Genomic DNA, 23,333 nt, shown 5'->3' on the forward strand with positions numbered 1-23,333 from the left:
GTCCCAGGCCAGGTCGCCCGCCCACCACCCTTCACCTTTCTCAGCTTCCTTCCTATCTCTCTTCTTTCTCTGTTGCTTGCCAAGGCCTGCCCTTCCTCCTGGACACCGTCCCATCCTCTTGCCCGGATTCCTTACCCATTGTTTCCTAGTCTCATTTTTTGCTTCACTGCTGTCTCAAATAATTTTTTATAGTATGCTTAACCATGTAGCAGAAACTTCTTGCCTCCTTCTGACAGATGTGTTCAGGCCTGCCAGCTCTGTTGCTGTGATAATTCGACCCCTGTTGTATGTCGCCTTATACCAAGTACTTCTCCCACTTGACTGCTGACCAGTGGTGGGTCCTTGGATAAGTTACCTGCGTTCTCAAAGCATCTGTAAGATGAGAGCATAACTTCAAGGTTGTCACGAACGAGAAGGAAAACAACGCATAGCCCTTAGTACGGGCCCTGAGGGATCATAACCATAGCACAGTTGGGCTCAGGCTTGCCCACGAAGGGAAGGAGGAAGTTACTGTCACTGCTGTTTCCTCCCAATCTGCTGCTGCCTCCAGTTCTTCTCCCTGCTGTTCTCACTCCTTCTAGCAAATCCCCTTAAGAAATCAGTGTTTCTCAACATTTTTTAAAATATTTTTTAAGACAGTCTTGCTGTGTGCCCTAGGTAGGGTGCTGTGGCGTCATAGCTCACAGCAACCTCAAACTCTAGGGCTCAAGCGATCCTCCTGTCTCAGTCTCCTGAGTAGCTGGGAATATAAGGGCTGCCACCATGCCCTGCTAGTCCTTCTATTTTTAGCAGAGATGGGGTCTTGTTTTTGGTCAGGCTGGTCTCAAACTCCTGACCTCAAGTGATCCACCTGCCTCGGCCTCCCAGAGTGCTGGGATTACAGGCATGAGCCACTGTGCCCAGCCAACTTTTTTTTTTCCTCATCACATAAGGTGATACATTTAACTTAATGAATTTAAGTTGGAATTTTTCTCTGAGGTAGATATTCAGGAACAAGGTTTTGTTGGGCAGGGTTGAGCTTTGGCTGCCACAGACCTCCATCGAACACCTAACTTTTCCACTCGCAGTCCCTGGCGGTGCAGTTGGCCTCCTGACGGGCTCTCCCTGCTTCTGGTCATCCTCACCCTTGGTCTCTAACCCCTCTGGCCTGCCTGCCTCCTGCTGCTCATGCGGCCTGCCCTGTCAGCCTGCCTGTCCTACTTACCCAAGGAGGGGGACTGAGCACCTGCATGTGGAGGTGCTGGGACTGGGTACTGTGAAGGGGTAGACGCACCTAATCCTACCCAGGAAGCCGACAGCACAGTGCAGGGGCAGGAGGAACACAGCCCAAGGGAGGCCTGGGAAAGGGTGACCTGAAGCTGCCCGGGAGGGTGGAAGGCAGTGTGTATAGCAGGGTGTGGAGGGAGGCAGCCTGGGGCAGGGCAACCCCATGGGATGGGAGGGAGCCCCGATCTTCAAAAGGTGGGGCAGTGATGCCATTCTCCCTAATGACTGTTGTTTTGCCATAATGTTAATACCACCTTAAAAATAACAAGTGCGGCTTTTTGAGAAACTGCAGTATTAGGGAAGAGGCCCTGGGGACAGGGTGCTGGGGGATGGGGCTGTGCAGCATCAGATCCCAAGTCTGGCAGAGCAGCACTGGCTGGAGACCTGGAGGCAGAGCCTGGATGGCCTTGCCCACAGGGCAGGGGAGCCCTGATGGTTTTAAGCAGGTGCTTCCTTGTGCCTCGATCTGTCTTCCTTTGTTTAACTTGCCACGTCTCCCTCCGACAATACTGATCTCTTGCTCTGTGCCCTCCTGGACTCGCCTATTCCTCTGTGGAGGGCTTCCTGCCTTCCTCTGTCCCTTGGCAGGGGGCTTCCCACCTTCACCCATCGCTGAGGACTTCCCACCTTCACCCGTCCCTCTGCGGAGGGCTTCCCACCTTCACCCGTCCCTCTGCAGAGGACTTCCCACCTTCACCCATCCCTCTGCAGAGGGCGTCCCACCTCTGCCCATCCCTCTGCAGAGGACTTCCCACCTTCACCCGTCCCTCTACGGAGGGCTTCCCACCTTCACCTGCTCTTCTGCGGAGGGCTTCCTACCTTTGCCAGGTGGCAACCACAGCACCAGCCAGCTTGGCACTTTGATGTCAGCTTGTCCTATGGTCACCTGGGCTTGAAGCCTTGGAATGATCGGGCGCTTGTCTGTGAGCAGGACTGATAGCTGGGCCTCTCCTTGGATGCTACCCAAGTGCACCCAGGCATCCACCCCACTTGCCCCCTCCATCCCTGCCCTGTAGCTACTATTCACTGAGTTAAGAACAGTGATGGTTCTTAATGTGCAATTTTTCATTTAACCCTCACAATAATTCCATAACATACATTATTCCTCATTCAACAGGGAGGAAAGTAAGGATTGAACAGCAAAGATAATTTGTCCAAATTCACGTAGTTAAATGTCAGAATCAGGAAACCTGTGAGATGTGATGCTCCCTACACTGTGCTTTACCCGTAGACCACTGAACTAGGACCCCAACCGGTCCCTCCTGGCCACTTCAGCCATCCCCAATCCTGCTGAGTTTAACTTCTCTGCAATACAGATGTGCTCATGTCACCCCCTTACTAAAGAATCCTCATTCATAGGCCCCTGTGCTGACAACCACCCCCACAGTGAGGCCAGGTTTCCCCACAGAGAATCTGCCTGTGATTCCATGGGACCCTCTTAAATAACTGTATAATTACAGGATAAACAAGGGGAAAAATATTTCTTGGAACAGGGCAGTGTTTTCCTGGAATTTGGGTGATATCCTTTTGCCAAAACATGTTCGGACAGGAAGTGTCGTGGCATCAGGTGCGTGACGGGAGAGGGAGGCTTCCTTAGAAACGAGTGTGGTGAGGACTTGTGTAATGAAGCTGTAAGGCCAGGAAGCTGACGGTTCCCCCAGGGTCAGGGCTCTAACTGGCTAGAGTTGCCTTCATCTTGTTTTGGTCAGGATAGCTGGAAACAAAGTTGCGACTTGACTAAGTTAAGCAACCCCTGGGCTGCCGGAGGCTGGCAGCTGGTTCTCACTCCCATTGAAGTTAGGACGGTGGTGTCTGCCTCTCCAGGGCTCTGTCTTGGCAGTGTGAGTAGAAAAACAATTTTAGAACTTATGAGTTAAAAGTTAATTGATAAAATGCAAATCATAAAAGTATAATAATCTAGGTGAGAATGAGCGGGGGGTTGAAATGCAGTGAGCGGCAGAGAACCCTAACTGCCCCATTTCTGTGGCCCTCAGCAGAACGTCAGCTGTTAAGCAAATGACGCTGCCTCTCTGCGCCCTCCCTACACGACGCTGATGATCACAGCAACTGTCAGAGCGGAGTGAGTTACGTAAACTAAAGTGTACTCGGCGAGGGAACAGATATTTATGAGAGCTTACCGCATGTCAGGTACTCGGAGTTCTGCAGGAAAACAAGATTGACATGAGGCATGTGGGAAAGTGCAGACGTGCCGAGTTTGTGGTAAAATAGTAAATGGGGCCCTCTGTTAGAGAACTGTGCACCCGAGTTCAGAAACTCGTGGACCAGAGGCAGCCGAGGGAGGGGTTAGACATGCAGGCCTCAGGCAACAAGCATCCCGAGTGGACCAGTCTCAGCAAGGAATGCTGCCCCTGCAGAGACTGGCCGGCTTTTCTCCACGATTTGAGGAGTCACTCATGGGGCTTTTCACGGCACGCACTGTCACGTGGGCTCCAGACGTGGAGAAGGAGGTAGTATGTTTTATGGGGCTGATAAATCCAGGTCTTGTCAGGTGTTAGTTTTCATCTTGGGCACATCGAAGGCATGTTTTTCTAAATGGGTCACATGTCAAATTGTGAACATGCATTTTGTAAGAATTCTTTAACACTGGTCGTAAGGGCTGGGGAGATAGAAGAGCCAGTTGTCCAGGGTTTTGTTAACTTCTGGATTTTCTCTGCACATCTGAGTACTCGCGTGAGCCCAGCCTCCGTGCACAAGCCGGCTGCCGTGTGTGCACAGTTGGGATCAGTGTCTTCACTCTTCCTTGGTCTGCCTTTGCATCCGACCTTGGTTCCTGCTGCCCTTTCCCTGCCCCCTCACCCTCCACATCCTTCTCCTTGTAACGGCAAACCCCTGGCTGATAAGTGGCCCTTGGTTTAATGTCTTCCAAATGGTCTTGGGCTATTTCCAGTGTCTCACAGATAGGAACGTATTTGCTATAAACAGTGTGTCCAGAAAGCTTAGTCAGCAACTTATTAAACACCTTCTGGCCTGGGACTCCCTGCCAGGGTCTTTGAAGTGACACAACTCATTAAATTAAGAGTCCTAAGAACTGGCATGCAGGATTTCCTGAGACTGCATCTTATTTGGCTCATTTCCTTGTTTTTCTGCATACATTTAATCAGATATGGGTGGAGACCCTGTTGTGTGCCACGGCATGTACCAGGCACTGCTGAGCAACGGAGGAAAGGGGCCCTGAGCCTGGTGCAAGCGGCAGTCAGAAGCAAGACGAGAGCCGTGGCAGAAGCCGTCACCGTGGTACTGCCGTCCCATGGGCACAGTGTCCCACAGACTGCTGGGTAGGCCGTGGACCCTGGTCTGCAGCAAATGTCTGGAAATGGCACAGTGTAACTACTTCAACTATGCATGACAGGACTGGGGAAGTCCAAATTGTAGAATATTAAAAAGCAATACAGTTTTTTGTGATTCCAAAGTTAGGCCAGAGGGTGATAGCATTCACCACTTCATGGTGTGTAGTGAAAAGTCCAAGGCCTGCCAATTCACAGCGTTTTGGATTCAAATCCTAACTCAGCCACTTGCAGACTTGGTTTTAGGCAAACTACTTAAACCTTCTGAACACCAGTCTCTTTGTCTGTAAAATGGGTACAGTATTGTCTGTGCTCTGCGTTGTCCCCAGTGCAGGGCCTGGCCTACCATTTGGTAGTGGTCAGGGAGTGACAGATGGTGGGGTAGGTGGGTGGACACAGTGGGAGCTCTGATTAAGACCAAGGGCCTCTGGACTAAGTGACAGGTCCGGCTGGGAGCTTGCTCAGTGGGTGTTCTCACCTCTCAGTGGAGACCAACTAAGAAGCTATGAGCCTCTCCTTTTCCCAAACTGGTATGAGTCTAAAGTAAGAGAAGCCAATTGTGGCCCTCGAAGTAGGGTGGTTTATCTGCATCTTTGGAAAGCCAGGAGGAGCCACTGCCCTCCTCCTTGTGAGCTGTGTCTGTGGTCTGTAAATTGAGACACGCTTTGTCTCACAGCTGGCTGTCAACACAGTGTTGTCATGGTGGCCCCAGCCCCATCCTAATGGCCAGTTTCACAGCTGAGGACCTTGGGAAGAAGTGGATACCTCTCCCAGCACCCCTCAGGCCTTGCTGGTGTGACCAGGGCACAGACTGCCCCAGACAGGGGCTGTGCGTAGACAAACCTGGGTTCTGCTGGGGAGATATTGGGCTGTCTAGTGTGTGGACGAGTGTAGTGTCTGTCGGCCACATCCACACACAAGTAAACTGGAAGGAAAGGGAAGTGTCAGTAGAACAGGTATGACTCTCAGGCCTTGTTACCAGCATCAAGGGATTTGGGATTTGCAGCCCCTAATTGGTGTGTTAAGATTCTGTTGGTTTTAAGCAGAACAGAAATATTTTTTGTGGCTATCCATCTCTTGGTTGTATTTGTGAATTTATTCCCCTCCCACTCCCAGTTTGGATGACAGGAGTGAAGGAATTCAAAGAGATTCCTCCCGTGGTCGGCACGAGGCCTCTGCAGAGCTGCAGCCCTGGCTAGTCCCACATGCTCTGCTGAACTGGCCAAGAGTTGGTAACTTCCCTGACCATGCTGAACGGGGGGAGCAGGGGAGAGTGTAAACATTGTTTGAGGGAGGCAGGGGCCAGGAGGGGGCTCGGCAGTGAAGCTCTGCGGAAGAGAGCAGGGATCTGGGGGTCACTCAGTGTGCCACCAGCGTGTGGTCTGTGGTGGCTCTGCCCCCTCTCTGCGGGGCAGAGAGGAGGAGAGGAAGCTGTTTGGACAGCCTGGGAGGGATGTGAAGCCTGCAGGGGAGTTAAGTCCAGGATTCAACTGCACACCATGTTGTAGGAATCCAGAGTTGTGGTTTAAAACAAAAAAACCTGAGTTGAGTTGGATGGGCAAAAGCTTAAAAATCAATACCTACTTGAGTCCTTTTTTTAGACAAACCATCTAACTTAAACTCCTAACTGATCAGATGTGTGATGTCTGTGACACCGAATCCGAACTTCTAAGCTTTAAAGAAATAGGCCTGTAAATCCGAGTTCACCAGGGCCAGCCTGTGCCTTCACGTTGGTTGTGAAGGAGGTGAAAGGGCAGAACTGGTTGTTGCCATCACTGCTTTAAGTACTTGCTCTCATGTTAGAATGTGGCCTGATTCTTGAGCTGTGCTACCTCTGACTTGTTTCTCAAGTAACTAGACACTAATGTTTTGTTTTTACACTAGAATTCCTAAATCTTCTATATGAAGACTCTGGAAAGATTGTGCTTTAAGAACAGGAGCAAAAGCCCCAACAGATAATTGCCAGTTGACTGAATTCTCTGAAGCTGCGAGCTGCTAAGGGGGCCAAGTGATAGGACGGTGGAGTTCGTGGAGGGAGACAGAGGCCCTGGCAGTCCCTGTGGGGTGGCATTATGGCCACCCTGAGGCGGTGCCCAGGGGGCTGGGAGAATGGCTGTCCCCTTGGAGCTGACACTGCAGGCCTGGTGCATCGTGGTAAATGGGCTCATTCATGAGGGAAACACTGCTCTTCTGAGAATCACCCAGTATTGGCCAAGCAGCCAGAGAAACTAATGTGAGGACACTCGGGGCAGCAGGGATCTGTGCTTCCTTCTGGGTCCCCCCCGCGGAGTTTTCTTAACATCCCACAGTGTTTTCTGTGGCAGCCAGCCCGAGCGGCATGCACCCATACAACACGGCACGCACCCATACAGCAGAGGTTCTGTAGCCAACTGGGGGTGGGGGGCGAAAGCCGGGCCAGCCACATTCAGAGTGACTGACAGGAACACTGCCACAGACATGGCACATGCCGTCTCTAATCCTTTAATTCTATGAGCATTTTCTTAAGGTAAGAAATGTTTGTGGCTTTAGTAAGACAAAAACAAGACATACCAGATACTTAGTGAAAACTCGAGGTGGCCGTTGAGTTGTACACCTTGAAATGTGCTCAGGGCAGACAGGAAGCCGGCAGGGAGGCATGTGTGGTTTCAGAATCAGACATTACCTTATGGTTCACTTGGAATATTTTCATGGTACAGACATTAGAAAATCAAGTACGTTTGCTGTTTCTGGGCAGTTGAGAATATGTGTTCGTTCAGTGACCAAGAAGGTGTCTGTGGTCCATCCCTAGTCTACCAGTTGCCTCTGGCTCTGGGTGCACTGGGGGCTGAGCAGCTTTTTCTTGTGGTGTTGGCCTTCTGGTGAAGGAGGGGGCTGGAGGTTCAGTAGACAGAGTAGTGAGCCAGGGACAGTTAATAGGGAGGACAAGGCCGAGCAGGGAACGGGAGGGATAGAGGCCCTTCCGGGGAGTTGGCGACCTGAAGGAAGCTCGGACAGGAGAAGGTTGGTGTCGGGGCCCAAGAAGGGCTGCTGGGTATATTTGAAAAGTTGGGGGTCAGTGTGGCTGGACAGAATGAGCCAGGCCAGCCTGTAAAGCCTGGCTGACCACGGGTTGATTCTGTGCGCTAAGTATTCCTGGAAGCAAAGTGACTGACACTGCCTGTTAGACGTGGCCTTGCGGGTTGGAAGTGAGCTGAAGCCAGGCACCCACACTCACAGGTCTGTCAGCCCTCAGGCCTGGATGCTGCCAGCTGCACGGGTGGGACTGGATACATAGAGACCAGATTGGATTCTAGAGATTTCTAAGGTAGCAGGGCTAAGAGGATTTGCTGATGGGCTGGTTGGATTTGCAGTTGATGAGAATGGAGCCAAAGATGAACGAGGATTTGGGTTTGAACCAGGGCACAGGTGGTAACGTCCCACTGATGCCACTGATGTCCATGTGGGCCAGCCAAGAGGGGAGCAGGGTGGGGCGATCATCAAGAATGTGATTGTGGCTTTTTTCAGCTTTCAACTTAGAAAGCCAAGGTACAACTTGGTTTGGTCATCCCAAATCTGGTCTACCCGACACCAGCTGCCTCCAACCATGTGTCTGAGTTTGACCCCAACAAGAGCAAAGTCGTGTACCTGAGGTGCACCAGTGCCAAAGTCAGTGCCACATCTGCCCTGGACCCTGAGATCAGCCCCTGGGGTTGTCTCCAAAAGAGATTGGTGATGACATTGCCAAGGCAACTGGTGACTGGAAGGGCCTGAGGCTCACCCTGAAACTGACCATCCAGAAGACACCAGCCAGACTGAAGTGGTTCCTTCTTCCTCTGCCCTGATCAGCAAGGCCCTCAAGGACCTACCAGGAGATGAACAGAGAAACATTCAACACAGCAGAAGTACCACTTTGGGTTGTTGATATTGCCAGACAGATGGGGACCAGTCTTTAGCTAGAGAACTCTCTGGAACCATTAGAACCTGGGGGATAGCCTAGTCTGTGGGCCACGATGTCGATGGCCACCACTCTCCAGACATCATAGGTCACCCTAAAAATATTTCAACAAAGGACCATTTGACACCCCCTAAAAATGTGGTTGGGGGTATTGTTAAGTCTGAGATGCCTAATAAAGCGATCCAGGGAGATGCCAAGACTTGGCCAGTGAGTCTGGAGTTCAGACAAGGCCAGCGCTGGACAGTTGAGAGTCATCAGATGTGGGGAAGAGGGAAACTGAGACTCTGTCCATTTCCCAAGACCAGGGACGAGCACCTCAACCTGCTTACGGAGGGTAAGGAGTTTGTGATTATCAAAAACGTGTGAATTTTGAAAGGGTGAGACTCCTACCTCATAAGTATCCATTGTCGATGCAATTGTTGAATTAAGACGGACATATTCTCAGGAACAGGAGCTACATCTGACAGAAGAAAACTAGGACTGAATTTCAGAATTAGCGGTGCCGTCACCTTTCCCCCAGCCACTGTGAACGTTTCAGTTACACATGTACATCCAGACCTTGTTTTTCCATTTATTGAAAATCTAGGTTGTGCCAAGTAAAGCAGCTTCTCGAGGGAAGGAAAGCAGCAAATAGACAGGCAAAGTGGGGCCCACACAGTTAAGGGACCTGCAGTCCAAGTTGTCAATGCAGACGGTTAATCAAATGAAAAGTGGGAGACCCCGAGGAGAAGGGCTGGACTTGCAAGCCTCTGGCACCAGCTGGAACCTTGTCGGGTGCCCTGAGTTGCCCTTTCAGTGATACCGTGAACGGACATTTTCCTTGACTCCAGGTTTTTGTTCTGGGTGGTTTTCTGGTGCAGTGGTTCTATGCTCTCATATACCTCCCCCAAGTGATGGTTGGCACATCATGTAGTTGAGAATGTATATAAATCAGAAAGGTCTGTAAGAATGGTGGCAGGGTGCAAACTAAAATTAGAGGTAACTTACCCCTTAAAGGAAGCAACTAGAATGTGTAAGCGCAGGTGGGTGGTGCAGGGTAGGCTGGATTTTTTTCAGAGTTATCATCTTCCTGTTGAATTGTGGATTTGAGTGGATTCATGTTGAACAGTTGTGGTTTGTTTGTTTGTTTTTTAATAAGCCATTTATCACTTAATGACTCAGGAAAAGACAAGTCCTTTGCTAATGTTTTTTTTGTTGTTGTTTGGTTGGTTGGTTTTTTTTTTTTTTTTTAAGATGATCTGTGTTCTGGGTAGAGTGCCATGGCATTAACTCACAGCAACCTGAAACTCCTGGGTTCAAGTAACCCTCTTGCCTCAGCCTCCTCTGAGTAGCTGGGACTACTGGCGCTTGTCCAGTTTTTCTACTCGTAGTAGAGACTGGGATCTTGGCTCTTGCTCAGGGTGGTTTCGAACTCCTGAGGTCAAGTGATCCTCCTGCCTTGACCTCCCAGAGTGTTAAGATTACAGGCATGAGCCCATGGTTCCTGACCTCCGATTGGTTTTTAATGGCAAAAAAACATTCAGTGCTCAGCCGTGTTTTGGTGGCTGTCATTTAAGGCTAAACTATGCAATGGAATCAAATCTCAACACCAGAGGGAGGGGGGACGTTCCCAGTAGCACACCTGTGTCACATGTGTGAACTGTGGGTCTTGGAGCCCACGGCCCACCCGAGCGGCCCCTCCAGCATGAGGCTAGGGAAGCAAGAGTCCACACCCGGAGTCTGGGTGGAGACAAACCCTGCCGGTCTTGTTTCTCTGCCCCTTTGCCGCCTCCTGCTCTGACTGCCCTGATTCTGTGCTGCAGACGTAATCTAAGTATCTCTGCAGTGATTCTATCTGGGTGTCTCAAAGTTGCCCTCAAAAGGAGAGAGGCGATTAGAGAACTAAACCTCATGGCCACAGTGGTTATCTTCAACCTGTATCAAGATCTCAGTTACCAAGAATGTGCTGATAAAACCAGAATTTTTAGAAGGAAATATAATTGTGACATTACCAAGACTGCTAAATTTTCCTTTAAGTTTTCTGAAGCTAATGAAGGTTTAGTTTTGTTTTAATAACTTCATTCAAGCATGGTTAGATTTTGAAATCTAAAGTGTTGGCTCGTCGGGGTTTTGTTTTGTTTTGTTATATATATCATCAGAGGTTCTAAGGCCTATCTTCATGCATTCCTCTCAGTATTCTCCCCCTCGGCATTGAGCCTGGATAATGTTTACTGAGCTTTCCGGGAGGAGGAAGCCAAATCAGGACTTGACAGTGGGCCCTCGGTGCCTACTAGTTTGAAGTCTTTCTGCATCTTCTGACTGAAGGCCGATCACGTATTTTACTCACTATTGCTATTGTAAGGAAAGGATTCCTGAAGGGCTTTGCTTTCCTGTAGCAGAAAACAGGTGTACAGCAGTTTGAAGTTCGCACTGCCTTAGTCAGCGCCCTGTAACAAAGCCACAAGTGTGCGGGCCGCCTTCATCTCATCTGCAATCCTTCCTTTCTGTACTTCTGTGTCACCTAATTTTCCACTGTCAGTCTATAAAGGTTGGTCAGCCACCCTCCACCTGTCAAATATTGCCATAAAGTGACGTCCTGTGGTGACCGTGTGTTGGAAACTAGTCTCTAGTGTTCTGTCTTCCAAACCTTAGCTCTGCTACACAGTAGGAACGGGAGCCCTTGTAGTGGGGAGGCTCTGCATAGTCCCCGGTTTGCAAAGATAGTGCAAATGTTTACTGCTCTGTGTAAGGAGATTGTTTTAGGAAGACTTCCAGTATCAAAAGTCAAAGTGGAAATATATTTGGTTAACTCTCAGAAAATGACAGAATTAAATTCAGGCCACTCTTCTTGCTATCTGCTGTTCAATGTGCAATTCTTTTCACCTTAGGACAGGCGGTCACCACTAGGCCCTCAGCCCCAGACCTTTGCTTTGCAAGTATCCTTGAGAATGAATTATTGAAAATGACACAGGCACCCCTGGAAGCCCTGAGTTATTCCAGAGGATTCCATATAGCTCAAAAGGCCCAGATTAGCCTGATGAAGATCATTTAACTTTGCACCAGAACCTGGGTCATGTGCCCTACTGGCCACTCAGGTGCTTTGTCAACTGAGTAGTGTGACCAACCATCTTGGCTTGTATCACATGGAGGGGATTTCTGGGACATGGGACTTCCTTTGTCTGGGACTTCAGGTTTTAGTGGGAAGACAAGTTGGTTCCCTAGGCAGAAGCAGGATCAATTAACAGAAAGAAACATCAATGAATACCGTGTTTGAAAACCAGCTCACCTATAAGATGGAGATAATCCTGACTGCCCTCTGTCGGGCTGGGAGCCAGCTCTTGGTTTTTCCTTGGCATTAGTACCGGCATTGATGAGGTTGTGGCCATGGGACCGTCTGTCATCTTGCCCCCCAGAGCTCTGTTGCCTAGAAGGGCTGTAGCTACTCCCTCCGTCAGTGCCAGCTCCTGTGTGATGTGAGGATGCTGGAGACGTGGGTCCTGTGTGCCTCCCTGCGGCCCCTGCTTTAGGCTCAGCTTGACCACAAAGCCTGTCAGGCCGCCCTCCAGCCTGGAGCTCGGCCCCAGCACACTGAGCTCCTTGGAGCCCCAGTGCCTCTTCTCCCAAGGCTATGCAGGAGCTGTCTCCTCCTCCTCACGCCACCTCCTTTCCTATCCCAGTTAACCTTGGTCATTGTTTATTTTGTTACTTTTTGACTCCCCCGTGGGGAATCGAACTCCAGTCTCCCACACGACAGGAAGGGATCTCGGAGGATTCTTCACACTTTAGCTTCCACACTTCCTCCTCCCGGAAGCTTTCCACGGCGCCAGGCACAGCGCAGGTCAGAAGCACATGAGCAGGATGTGAAGAGCTGGCAAGGCTGCAGACCCCGTCCCCTGCGGCTTTGCTCTGTGGCTGCCCATCACTGTCCTTCCTGCTCTCATGGGAGAAGTACATTCTCAAAAGAGCCACACTCTCTCCAGGGATCACCATCTGGTTTAGATAGGTCCTAGTTATTAAGGCATTGAGAGTATGATAAAAATACACATGAAATACCCTAATTGCCGGGGGTTATGGAAATAACTGTGGGGAGACAGCCTGAGTGCTGTGCGGGCTGGGGCACATACTGCCATGCTTGTTTGTATATCCATATATTTGTATATCCACATAAAATATTTCTACTGTGACAAGTATTTCAGTAAAATGTGAAGAATCTTTCCCAGTTCTGAAGATCCGATGACTCACAGGCTTTGCTGAAGCCAATTGTGAATTTTGGATGTTTTCATTTCATAATTTGATACAGATTTTTCTCTCCCTAGTTAAAATTAATCATTTCCTGTAAATTTTCCTGATATTAGGAAACAGATGTCCCATATTTTTATCTGAGTCTTTCCCGAATGCTGACCATGGCTCGTGTGTTCTGCGGGTGAGTTGTACACAGTGGATTTTTGAGGAATGAGTTAGCAGACTTTGCAAATACAAGCATAACAGATATATCTGCGGAATTATACAGATCTGCTCAAGGTTGGAAACATTTGGACGTTCTGTTTGGTATTGTTTAGCTAATGCTGACTTCTGGCTTGAGTGCAGTAGAGCTGCCTCATGCAAGGAAGCTCGTCAAAGTAGGGGATGGGATGGCCCGCAGAGCACAGTCAGGCCCGCCGGTGGGGGACATTCTTATTTTAACCAAACTATGTAAACCGCCTCCCCATCACTGAGTGCATTTGTGTAGAGTGCAAGGTGCCAGGCGACTTAGGAGATAGAAGGCAGACTTGGGGGCCACCCATCCAGTGTGAGAAGTGCTGCATATTCTGAAATACTTGTAATAAAAATGGGAGAAAGTTAGAAAAAGTTGAAGAAAAGAATGGTTTCAATGAGCCCCTTGGGGGAAGACGTGGTATTCGCACCAGATAAAATAATGAAACAAAACTTAATTCAGAGCTAAGTTAGTTTATTTTGCCACATGATGGCCCACCCTGATGCATTTTTATGCTAGCTGTTGTTCTGGTGGGTTTGCAAAGACCGAATGTATCTTGGGAGCCCCCACTGCAGTCATGGTTGGTTCTGACACTCTGTAAAGGCTTCCAATAGGATATGATACAGAATGGGTGGTTTGAATAAGAAGTTCATCCATCATGCACAAAACACACCACCCTATTTTTACCTCACAAGCTTCCTTTCACAAGGGGTCCTATGGCTTAGTAGGAGGGACTCAGTCTCTGATTATGACCAACTCCAGGATTTGGTAACCCTGAGTCTCCTGTCTGATCTTGTTATACTTCCCGGCTCATTCACAAGTTGCTGTGAAGATCAACATGGTTATGATGGACTTTGAGAAGCTGTCAAAAGCTAGACATTTTGCCAAGAAGCAATGTCATAACTCAGAAAGTGTATACAAAACATGACTGTTGCATATTAGTTTTTAAAGCAGGGGTCCTCAAACTTTTTAAACAGGGGGCCAGTTCACTGTCCCTCAGGCTGTTGGAGAGCCAGACTGCAGGCTCCGGGACAAGTTGGCTGCTAAGCAGGATAGGCAGTGGTGGCGAAAACACCCAGCGGGCCGGATAAATGTCCTAGGCAAGCTGCAGTTTGAGGGCCCCTGTTTTAAAGGCTGTATAAATGAAAATCGTAATTACAAAAGTCTTAAGAATATTTGTAGCAAACATATTAACTGCTGATTATCACGTACTGTAAAGAACTCATTCAAATTCCTAAGAAAAATTTCAAGATTCTACTACATACATGACCAAAAAATATAAACTTCTCAAAGTAACAAACCATTAATAAATCAGAAAATGGGGGTGGCGCCTGTGGCTCAGTGAGTAGGGTGCCAGCCCCGTATACCAAGGGTGGCGGGTTCAAACCCAGCCCTGGCTGAACTGCAACAAAAAAATAGCCAGGCGTTGTGGTGGGCGCCTGTAGTCCCAGCTACTTGGGAGACTGAGGCAAGAGAATTGCCTAAGCCCAGGAGTTGGAGGTTGCTGTAAGCTGTGATGCCACAGTACTCTATCAAGGTTGACAAAGTGAGACTGTCTCTACCAAAAAAAAAGAACAGAAAATGTTCACCTTCACTAAGAAATGCAAACTAGAACAGCCTTAAGTTTTGCTATTTTATGTGTAAAACATCAAGATCTCAGAAACTGTCTGTTAATTTGGTATTGGCTGTTAGTAAAATCCCCTTTAAAAGCAAAAAAGATTGTTAGGAATTGAAGGGCACTAGAGAAGTGAGATGAAGGAATGAGAGAAGGAGGCATGAGGATGTCCAGTGTGGTCCGAGTTAGACTGGACTGGTAGTAAGTAAAATAACCAGCAGCGGGGAGTTGTTTAGTAGACGCGGCTTTTCAGCGTGAAGGACTCAGGAATGGATGAGTAGAAAGTCTTCACAATTTAAAGTGAAGCTTAAATAACTGTCATTCATAGGGTTTTTCCTGGTATCACTTTGTTTAACGTTTTTCCTTTTTATCCTTACAGCAAATCTGTGCAAAAGGCATTATTAGTCCCATTTTACACTCCAGGAAATTGAGGTTTGGAGATCAAATTGTCTAAGGACTCGCCACTCAGCTGAGAATTAATGTTCAAACCCAGATCTTTCTGAGTCCAATGCCTTTGCCAGGTTTAGCACCAATGGCATATAAACTACAGCCACTGTTGTGTAACAGAGCATGTCTGTGAAGGGTAAGAAGCAACAGTAAATAGCATGGAGTGGTGTGGCTATGGGTGCATTCCAGAGACACGGACTATCCCTTTAACACTGCCCTTGTCCTTCCACTAGAAAAATGGGGAAATGTCAAGTGTAACATTTCAGTTTACTGCTCACTCTGACCTTTTAATATAGTAAGGTATGACAAAAATAGGAATCCGTGTGTATTTTTAAAATTTCAGCGCTGGCTTTGGTATTATCAGAATACTTCCCCCCAACTTATCTGCAGACTAGTTGAGGACATATATCGCCAGCTTCTCAATTTAAAAACACAATTTTACGTCTACAGAAGCTTTCCGTGGGTTAGGATGGTGACCAGGTAGAAGAGTGTCTCTGGATGAACAGCCTGGACTAGCTCTCCTGGCCAGGGGCCACAGTGGAGACTTGGTTGGAGACTTGGTTACAGTAGGCTGGAACACCTCACAGGGTGTGCTGGTCCCTGGGATGAAGCCCTGTACAAGGGGACAAACCATCAGCCCTTTGCTCCCTATGCTTTCGCCTTTCGAGCTCAAGAATCCCTGTGTGCTTCTTGCTTACCTGCGGCAGTTCCTTTATAACACTGGTGGCCCTGCCAGCATCTGACGACCACTGATGTCTCTGTGATAACTAAAGCAAAGGGAAAATTTCTTTCAACTTCACCTCCCTTTTGTGAAGCATTTGCCTTTTATCCCTCCAGTAGGGTCCTGTGTGTGTCTAAGGCCCTTTCACATCTGTTTTGCTATTTTTGAAATAACATCACATCAGAATTTGCAAGTAAAAACACAATAGTAGCTGTGCCTCTCCCTAGGTAGCTGTCTATGGCTACTGGACCACTTGCAGTGTGGCTCATGTAACTGGGGAAGTGAGTTTGTCATTGTCTCATTTAAATTTAAAGACTCATATGTCTAAGTGGCGACTGCATTGGAAATCACAGCTCTAGACTTCTGGCCAAGACCTTGAGGTGCTGTCACGCAGGTGTGTTGATTAGTTAGGTCCTCATGCACAGTGAAAGGATGCTGCTGAACTTCTCAGGTAAGACCAAGTCTGGCAGGGTTTGAGTTTTTCCCTCTGAAGCTGAACAAGAGTAGGGGGTGATTGTCCCCCTTGATACTGGTTAGATTTCCAAGGTGAAATTGAAAGCTTGCTTTGGTAAAGTGCATGTTGGGAGACTTTCTGTACTAGTGTTTTTGTTTGGCCCAAATTTATAGCCCTGCTTCCTGTCCTTCTAGTGCTAATCCAGCATTTTCCTCTGTGCCTTTATTGAGCACCTCCTGTATGCACTAAGCACCTCACTGGTCCCGGGGAGACAGAGATGCGTTAGACACATTCTCAGCCTTCAGGGATTCTGCAAAAAGCTGGCAGAGAGACCAGTGTGTGGAAATCTTAAAATATAGGACTACTTAGAGGGAAGGGCGCAGAGTTCCCGGGGAGACTGCCGTGGTGTGGCTGTTGGGTGCACGCCCTGAGTGGTCTGGGTTCACAATTTGGCCCTGCCACTTAGAACTTGTATGACCTTGGCCTGACTTAACTGCTATGCCTCAGCTCGCTCACCTGCTAAATGGAGTAATAAAAGAATCTACCTCCTAGAATTACTAATTAAAGTGATTATAAAATCCAACTTTTATTATTGTCAGTGATAGTCATGTGCTTTAATAGCATTTCAGTCAATAGATCATATATAGGATAGTGGTCCCAGAAGATGCTATGTTCTAACTGTACCTTTTCTGTGTCCAGAAAAGTTTAGATGCACAGCTGCTGACGGCTGTTGCACTTGCCTGGAGTACGCAGTCCAGTGATGTGTGCTGTGCAGGTTTGTAGCCTGGGTGTGCAGTAGGCTGTCCTGCTGGGCTGTGTCCACGCACTCTGACCACACAGTGACAAAATGGGGACATGTTTCTCAGAATATATCCCTGCTGTAAAGAGCTGCCTGACTGCAGCTGGACCTAACTGCCAGTCGGAATGAACAAACACCGGCAGAGTTGTCCCAAAGCCACTCCATGGAGTTCACCAGGGACTCCCAGAGGCAGCAACTTCTGCCCTGAAACGTGAAGTCCTGCAGATGCCCAGGGAAAGGACATGTTTGGCAGGAAGAAGGATCTGTAAAGGCACAGGTGTGAGGGGCGCCCTCTGGCGGCTGCCTCCAGGAGAGGGCCGTGAGGTGGGTGGGGCTGAGAAGCTGGACCGGCTCCTAAAGCCAAGGAGAGGTTTTCAGCAGGTTCCGGGCTCCCGTGGAGCCTGGGCAGCATGGCCTGCAGTGACCTCAGCCCCACATCACGGCCCAGCCTCCTGCCCTGTGACTTGGGTAGGAAGTGAGTGTGTGGACCTGATTATGCTCACTGGATGTTATTTCTCTGGGGGACGTGGATTAATAAAGCAACAGTGTGTGTGTTCCTAACTCTCTACCCCGCTGAGACAGAGGCTCTCCAGCTTACCCTATGAAAATCTGACAGCGGTAGGCCCTTCCCTCAGAAAAAAATCACAAAAGCAAGGTTCTCCATGGACCCCCACAGGAGCCTCCCTTCCTCGGGCTCACGCGTGCTCTTCCAGCTCTAATTTAATTACCCAGCGCATCCAGTAACTCTCCCATCTGCCGTCACCATTATCAGCTAACCATGTTATCAGAGCAGGCTCAGCCCATTCGAGGGGTATAATTAAAACTGAAAATAATTATCTTATTTTGAGCTGTTCAAATTTGAGAGGATAGCGTCTAAGATCCTGGGCTCTCGAGGCAGATGGCATGGATTTGAATTCTATCTCCGCCACTGTCTCTCAGCCCCAGGAAGGAGACACGACCTCTGCCTCAGTTGCCTTGTAATGAGACAAGGATGGCAGTATACTCAGTTCCCATGAGGATCACCTGAGGTCCCCAGGGAGCTGCCTGGAACAGCTCCTGCACGTGGTCAGTACCATGCACACACTTGCCATCCACATTGACTTCTGTTTACGTGACGTCATGAACGGGATGAAGATGGATTACTGGGAGAAGAAAAATAGGTACCTAAGATCTCCATATATGTTTGACTTTGGATACTTGCCAATACCTGAAGGCCCAGAAAAGATTCCCTGGAACTGTGCTGTCTTGTTTGGTAGCCACTGGCCACGTGTAGCTTTTGTCTACTTGAAACGTGGCTGGCTTAAGTTGAGGTACCCAGATATGGAAGCCTTAGTATGAAAAAAAGTGAAATATCTCACAAATAATTTTTACAGTGATTACATGTTGGAATGATCTGCATAAATTAGGTTAAATATATTAAAATGTGTTATCGGTTTCTTTGCTTTTTATATGTGGCTACTAGGACTTTTTAAAAATTGTTTTCTGGGCCAGGTGCAGTGGCTCATGCCTGTAATCCCAGCACTGTGGGAGGGTGGGGCATGTGGATTGCAGGAGCTCAGGAGCCTGAGCCAAGAGAGACCCCATCTACTAAAAATTGAAAAAACTAGCCAGGCGTTGTGGTGGGCGGCTGTAGTCCCAAGCTACTTGGGAGGCTGAGGCAAGAGGATCACTTGAGCTCAGGAGTTTGAGGTTGCTGTGAGCTGTGATGATGCCATACACTCTACTCAGGGTGACAGAGGGAGACGGTCTCAAAAAAAAAATTGTTCTCTATTTTTGTATATATTCGTGGGGTGCAAGAGCAGTTTTGCTACATTGATGTTATGAGGTGGTGAAGTCAGCGTTTTCAAACGCTTATCACTAGAGCAACCCCTGGACCCACCGGGCAGCCTCCCTCCTCCACCCCGTCTGGGAGGTTCCCTGTCTTCTCCCACACTCTGCTCCCGTGCCTCCCAGTCACCTCCCACTTGTGAGAAACGAGGTCTTTGTTTTGAGTTGTGTCACTGAAGATAATGGCCTTCAGTTCCATCCTTGTCCCTGCCTGGATAGTACTCCATCGTGTATATCCACATTTTCTTTATCCAGTCCTGATGATGGACACTTAGGTTCCATATCTTTGCTACTGTGACTAAAAATTCAATAAATGTGTAAGTGCAGGTGTCATTTTTACATACAGATCTTTGGATAGATACTCAGGGCTAGGATTGCTGGATCGTATGGTAGTTGTATTTTTGGTTCTTTGCAAAACCTGCCTGCTGTTTTCCATAGAGGTTCCACTAATTTGCATTCCCACCGACAGTGTCTAAGAGTTCCTCTTCTGTTTTTTCTTTTCCTAGCCGTCCTGATTGGTGTAAGATTATATCTCATGGTGGTTTAATTTGCATTTCTGATTAGCGAGACTGAACATTTTTCGTATGCTGTTGCCCATTTGTTGTCTTTTGAGAAATGTCAATTGATGTCCTTAACCCCCTTTTAAATGGGGTTAACTGTTTTTTCTGTTGAGTTTGTGTTCCTTGTAGATTCTGGATGTTAGGCCCCCGTGAGACGTGTGCTTTGCGAATATTTTCTCCCATTCTGCAGGTCTACTTGCTCTGTTGATTCCCTTTGCTTTGCAAAGTTTGTAGTTAAGACATTGTTTTTGTGTTGCCTGTGATTTTGAGGTCTCAGTCATGTCCAAAAGAGATTCCTGTAGGTTTTCCTCTAATACTTTTAGAGTTTCAGGTCTGATATTCAAATCTTTAATCCATCTTGAGTTGGTTTTTGTGTATGGTCAGATTTCCTAGAATCACTTATTGAGAAAGATGTCCTTTCCCCAGTGTATGTTCCTGTTGGCTTTGTCAGCTGAGTTGGACGTGTGTGGCTATGTTTCTGGGTCCTCTCTCCTGTTCCATTGATGTCTCTTTTTCTTTGTTTCTGGGTCCTCTCTCCTGTTCCATTGGTGGGTCTATTTTTATACCGGTACCATGCCACTGTGGTTATTCTAGCCTTGTAGTCAGGCAGTGTGATGCCTACAGCTTTTTTCTTTATGCTCAAGATTGCTTTTGCTATTCAGGTGCTTTTTTTTGTTTCCTATGGGACATTTAACATCAGGTATGGGGCTTGCATTGTATTTCTGTCCAATAGCACTGCCTTCCGCCCACCATAAGTAAGACAGAAATGCACGGCTGTTCACATGGTCCCGTGGTCTCCGTGAGAGCCTTGTGTGCCCGTCCTAGTGCCCTCCGGATTACGCTGCACCACCAGTTGTTTCATTGGTTCCTTCAAGGAAACCACAACTTAGTCCCAGAAAAAGGGGTGTGAGGGACCGAGGCAAGAGCAGGGACGAGAGACTTCCCGGAGGTGGAGGGTTTGGACAGAAACACTACCATTTATAGTTATCCTGGCCTCAGGCTTGAGCACTCCCTGAAGTAGATGAGAGAATGCTCTCTATTCAGGAAGTTGAAATATGTAGGCGAAAAATGCTTCTTATTCCATCAGGAGCCAGAAAAGACTTTGTTAATCTTTAATCCCAAGAATCAACGCCTAGCATTATGGCAGTCCCTTGGGATCAAGAACACACCCTTCCCAAGTGTGATTTACTCACCGAATGTTTGTTTAATTCTATTTCAGATTCATCCCACCACTTAAAACATCAAAACGTTGGACCACACAGTCTAACTGGTAAGTTTAACTTTTTTTTTTTTTTTTAAGCAGAGTGTGCGTTTGACATTATTTTTTAAATGAAGTTGACACTTCTAAGTTGCATGCACCCCATCAGTACTGTGAATAGACGTCTGCCGATCTGCACTTTGCTTCTCCCAAATGATTTATGATGTTTCCATGCCTTAAAAAAACCAGAGTAACCCATGTTCTTTTGCTAAGATCATGGTCAGGGAAAAGATCCATGATTACATGCCAAATACTATTAAAATGAAAGCTTTTCTTTTTGGTAATGAAACTATTTCCAGGCCCCTGTTTATGGTCTGCTTGTTTCAGGCAGTATCCAAAACAACAGTGTCAGCTCAGCCAAGGAATTCAGACAGTCCCTTCAGCGTGTGGAAATGAAAGTGGGCTCACAGCTGCCACATGTTGATGGGGCTCTGCTTCTCTCTCGTCTCTCAGCCTAAATGTGGTTCTGATGAGTTAACAGTTCGCAGTGGTAGAAAATTAAGTGCTAGGAAAGTAATATACTACTTAAGGGGAGAAGCTTCTGGGACTTCATCCCTGACATTGTGGCCATGCTGTTGTTTGCAACATGTATGAGTTAGCTTGTGCTGTGTGACAAAGCACCCAACATTTACTGGCTTAAAATAACCCTCTACGGTCAATAACTCTGTCACAGTTCTGTGGGTTGGTAACTGGGGCTGGGCTCAGCTGAGTGATTCTTGTGTCAGCTGGAACTGTTTCTGTGAACAGCTGCAGGTCCAGGTCAACTAGGCTTTGTCTCAGGGGTCACCTGGCTGTCAGCTGAAGTGATAACAGGGACAGAGCTGAGTGTGTTCACAAGGTGATTGGGCAGGGCACCAGGGGAAGTGTCTTGAGGCCAAGGTCACAACTTGACTGGCACAGCACTGCTTCCACTTTATTTTGCTAACACGAGCTCCAGGGCTTTCCTGGATATAAGAAGTTCAGGTGGAGACTCTGCCTCTTGACCAGAGGGGCTGCAGAATCCCATTGCAGGGAGCATGGATACAGGGAAGGGGAGAATTGTAGCCACTGTAGCTACATGTAGATTACGGTCTTCCAACCATGGCGTTTATGGTCCATAAAAACAGCTATGTTAGGATGAGAAGAGCGTGGAGAGTGAAGGACTCAGAATGGATGCCCACTTCTTGGCCCATCCTTCTGCCCTGTTCGGGCAGCCTAGAATCCTAATGTCACCCCTTGCCGTCCAGCATCTGAGTTCTGATTCCAAGGTCATCCTGCCCGTACCAGGTTTTCCACCCTCCAGGTCTCCCCTCGCTCTGTGTGGCACTGTCATGAAGGTGGTCATTCTGTTCATCTTTCAGAAGGGCACTCCTGCTCAGAGACCTCCCCCCCCACCCCCCCTACCCCCGCCCAGCTCCTCGGTGTGGCCTCTCCCTCTCCTGCCCAACTCCCACCATGTGCTTTATTTTTGCCAGTTTACTCAGCATCTCTTGAGCATGGCTTTCTGCTCACCCCTTCTGTCCTGGAAATCCTGCCCATTTTGCAGGGCCCAGTGGAATTTTCCCTTCTGTGACTGGCCTTCCTGTCCACCCTGCCATCTGTGACTCATTGCCCTGACTCCTTCAGAGCCAAGCAGGATTGTCTTTGGCCCACTCTTCTTTCATCTTGGCTGGTCCCACTTCCTTAGTTGCTTTGTGAGCTCTTTGAGAGCCAAGGGCCACATACCCCTTTGTCATGGTCAGCGCAGGGCCAAGAGCACAGCAGGTGCCTGGTCAGCCAGGAGCAGGGTGGGCTCTGCACGCTCACCAGCAGCAGTGCATCAGTCATGGGAGTGCTCCCCAATACCGACCCACAGCCCCTTCTGCTGGGCCGTCCACGTTCATGAGGTCCGGGTGGACCCTGGGAATCGCGAAGCTCTCAGATGCTTGCGATCACCCTACAGCTGGCAGCTGCTTGTTATGGTGAGAACAGATTGATACAAGGCCTGGGTTTGAGCCTGGGTCTGGGACCTTACAAAGTAGATCTTAGCTTCAGTTTTTCTGTCTGTAAAATGGGAATAATATGTAACTTGAGGATTGCTGGGAAGACCAGAAAAGGATAATGTATATAAAAGTGCTTTACAAATCACAAAATATAACTAAAACTCATAATTGTGGTCTCTAACTTGCCACAGTTCTAAAAAGGACAATGACCTACAGGGTGATGATGGAAGGGCAGGCAGTGAGTACAGTGGTGGTAGAGGGGGATTAATAATAGCGGTAATAAAGTCTGTATTTTTAGGGTGCTGATTGTGTACTGGGCACTGTGCTGTTCTATATAGAATTATTGGAGAGCTACAGGAAGATTCCCTTGTTCAGTTGCATTTGTGCCATTTTTATAATCCATGTGTGAATTATTCCAGTGGCTTTTTACCCTCTTCAAAATACCGGGTTAAAAAGGTCTCTCTCTTTGAGGAAAGATGTGAAGCTATTGTCGGGCGCCACCAACACATAGTCAAGTACAAGGTCCAACAGTGGTGCCAGGTCGGGAAAGGAGAACAGCCACTGGCATGAAAGAGGGAGCAGGTGTCCAGGGTTGGGCCAGGGGGCACCCAGATGCCTCAGGAAGGATGGGGTGGGGAGGTGAGCAAGGGTAGGGGGCCAGGGGGCACCCAGACGCCTCAGGAAGGATGGGGTGGGGAGGTGAGCAGGGTGGGGGGCCGGGGGGCACCCAGAC

General features: G+C 48.3%; 1 protein-coding gene across 2 annotated transcripts in view; it reads left to right on the top strand.

The window, feature by feature from the left end:
• The window catches only part of GNG12 (G protein subunit gamma 12), a 116,626-nt gene that overhangs the window by 26,352 nt on the left and 66,941 nt on the right, over positions 1-23,333 (top strand). For both annotated transcript variants that reach the window (XM_023509830.1, XM_023509829.1), the window contains exon 2: positions 20,601-20,651. The gene's annotated coding sequence lies outside the window, so the exon portion shown is untranslated. The remainder of the gene's footprint in view (positions 1-20,600; positions 20,652-23,333) is intronic.

This window comes from Otolemur garnettii, unplaced genomic scaffold, assembly GCF_000181295.1.
Source record: "Otolemur garnettii isolate 467f Iridium unplaced genomic scaffold, OtoGar3 scaffold00010, whole genome shotgun sequence".
NCBI classification, from domain to species: Eukaryota; Metazoa; Chordata; class Mammalia; order Primates; family Galagidae; genus Otolemur; species Otolemur garnettii.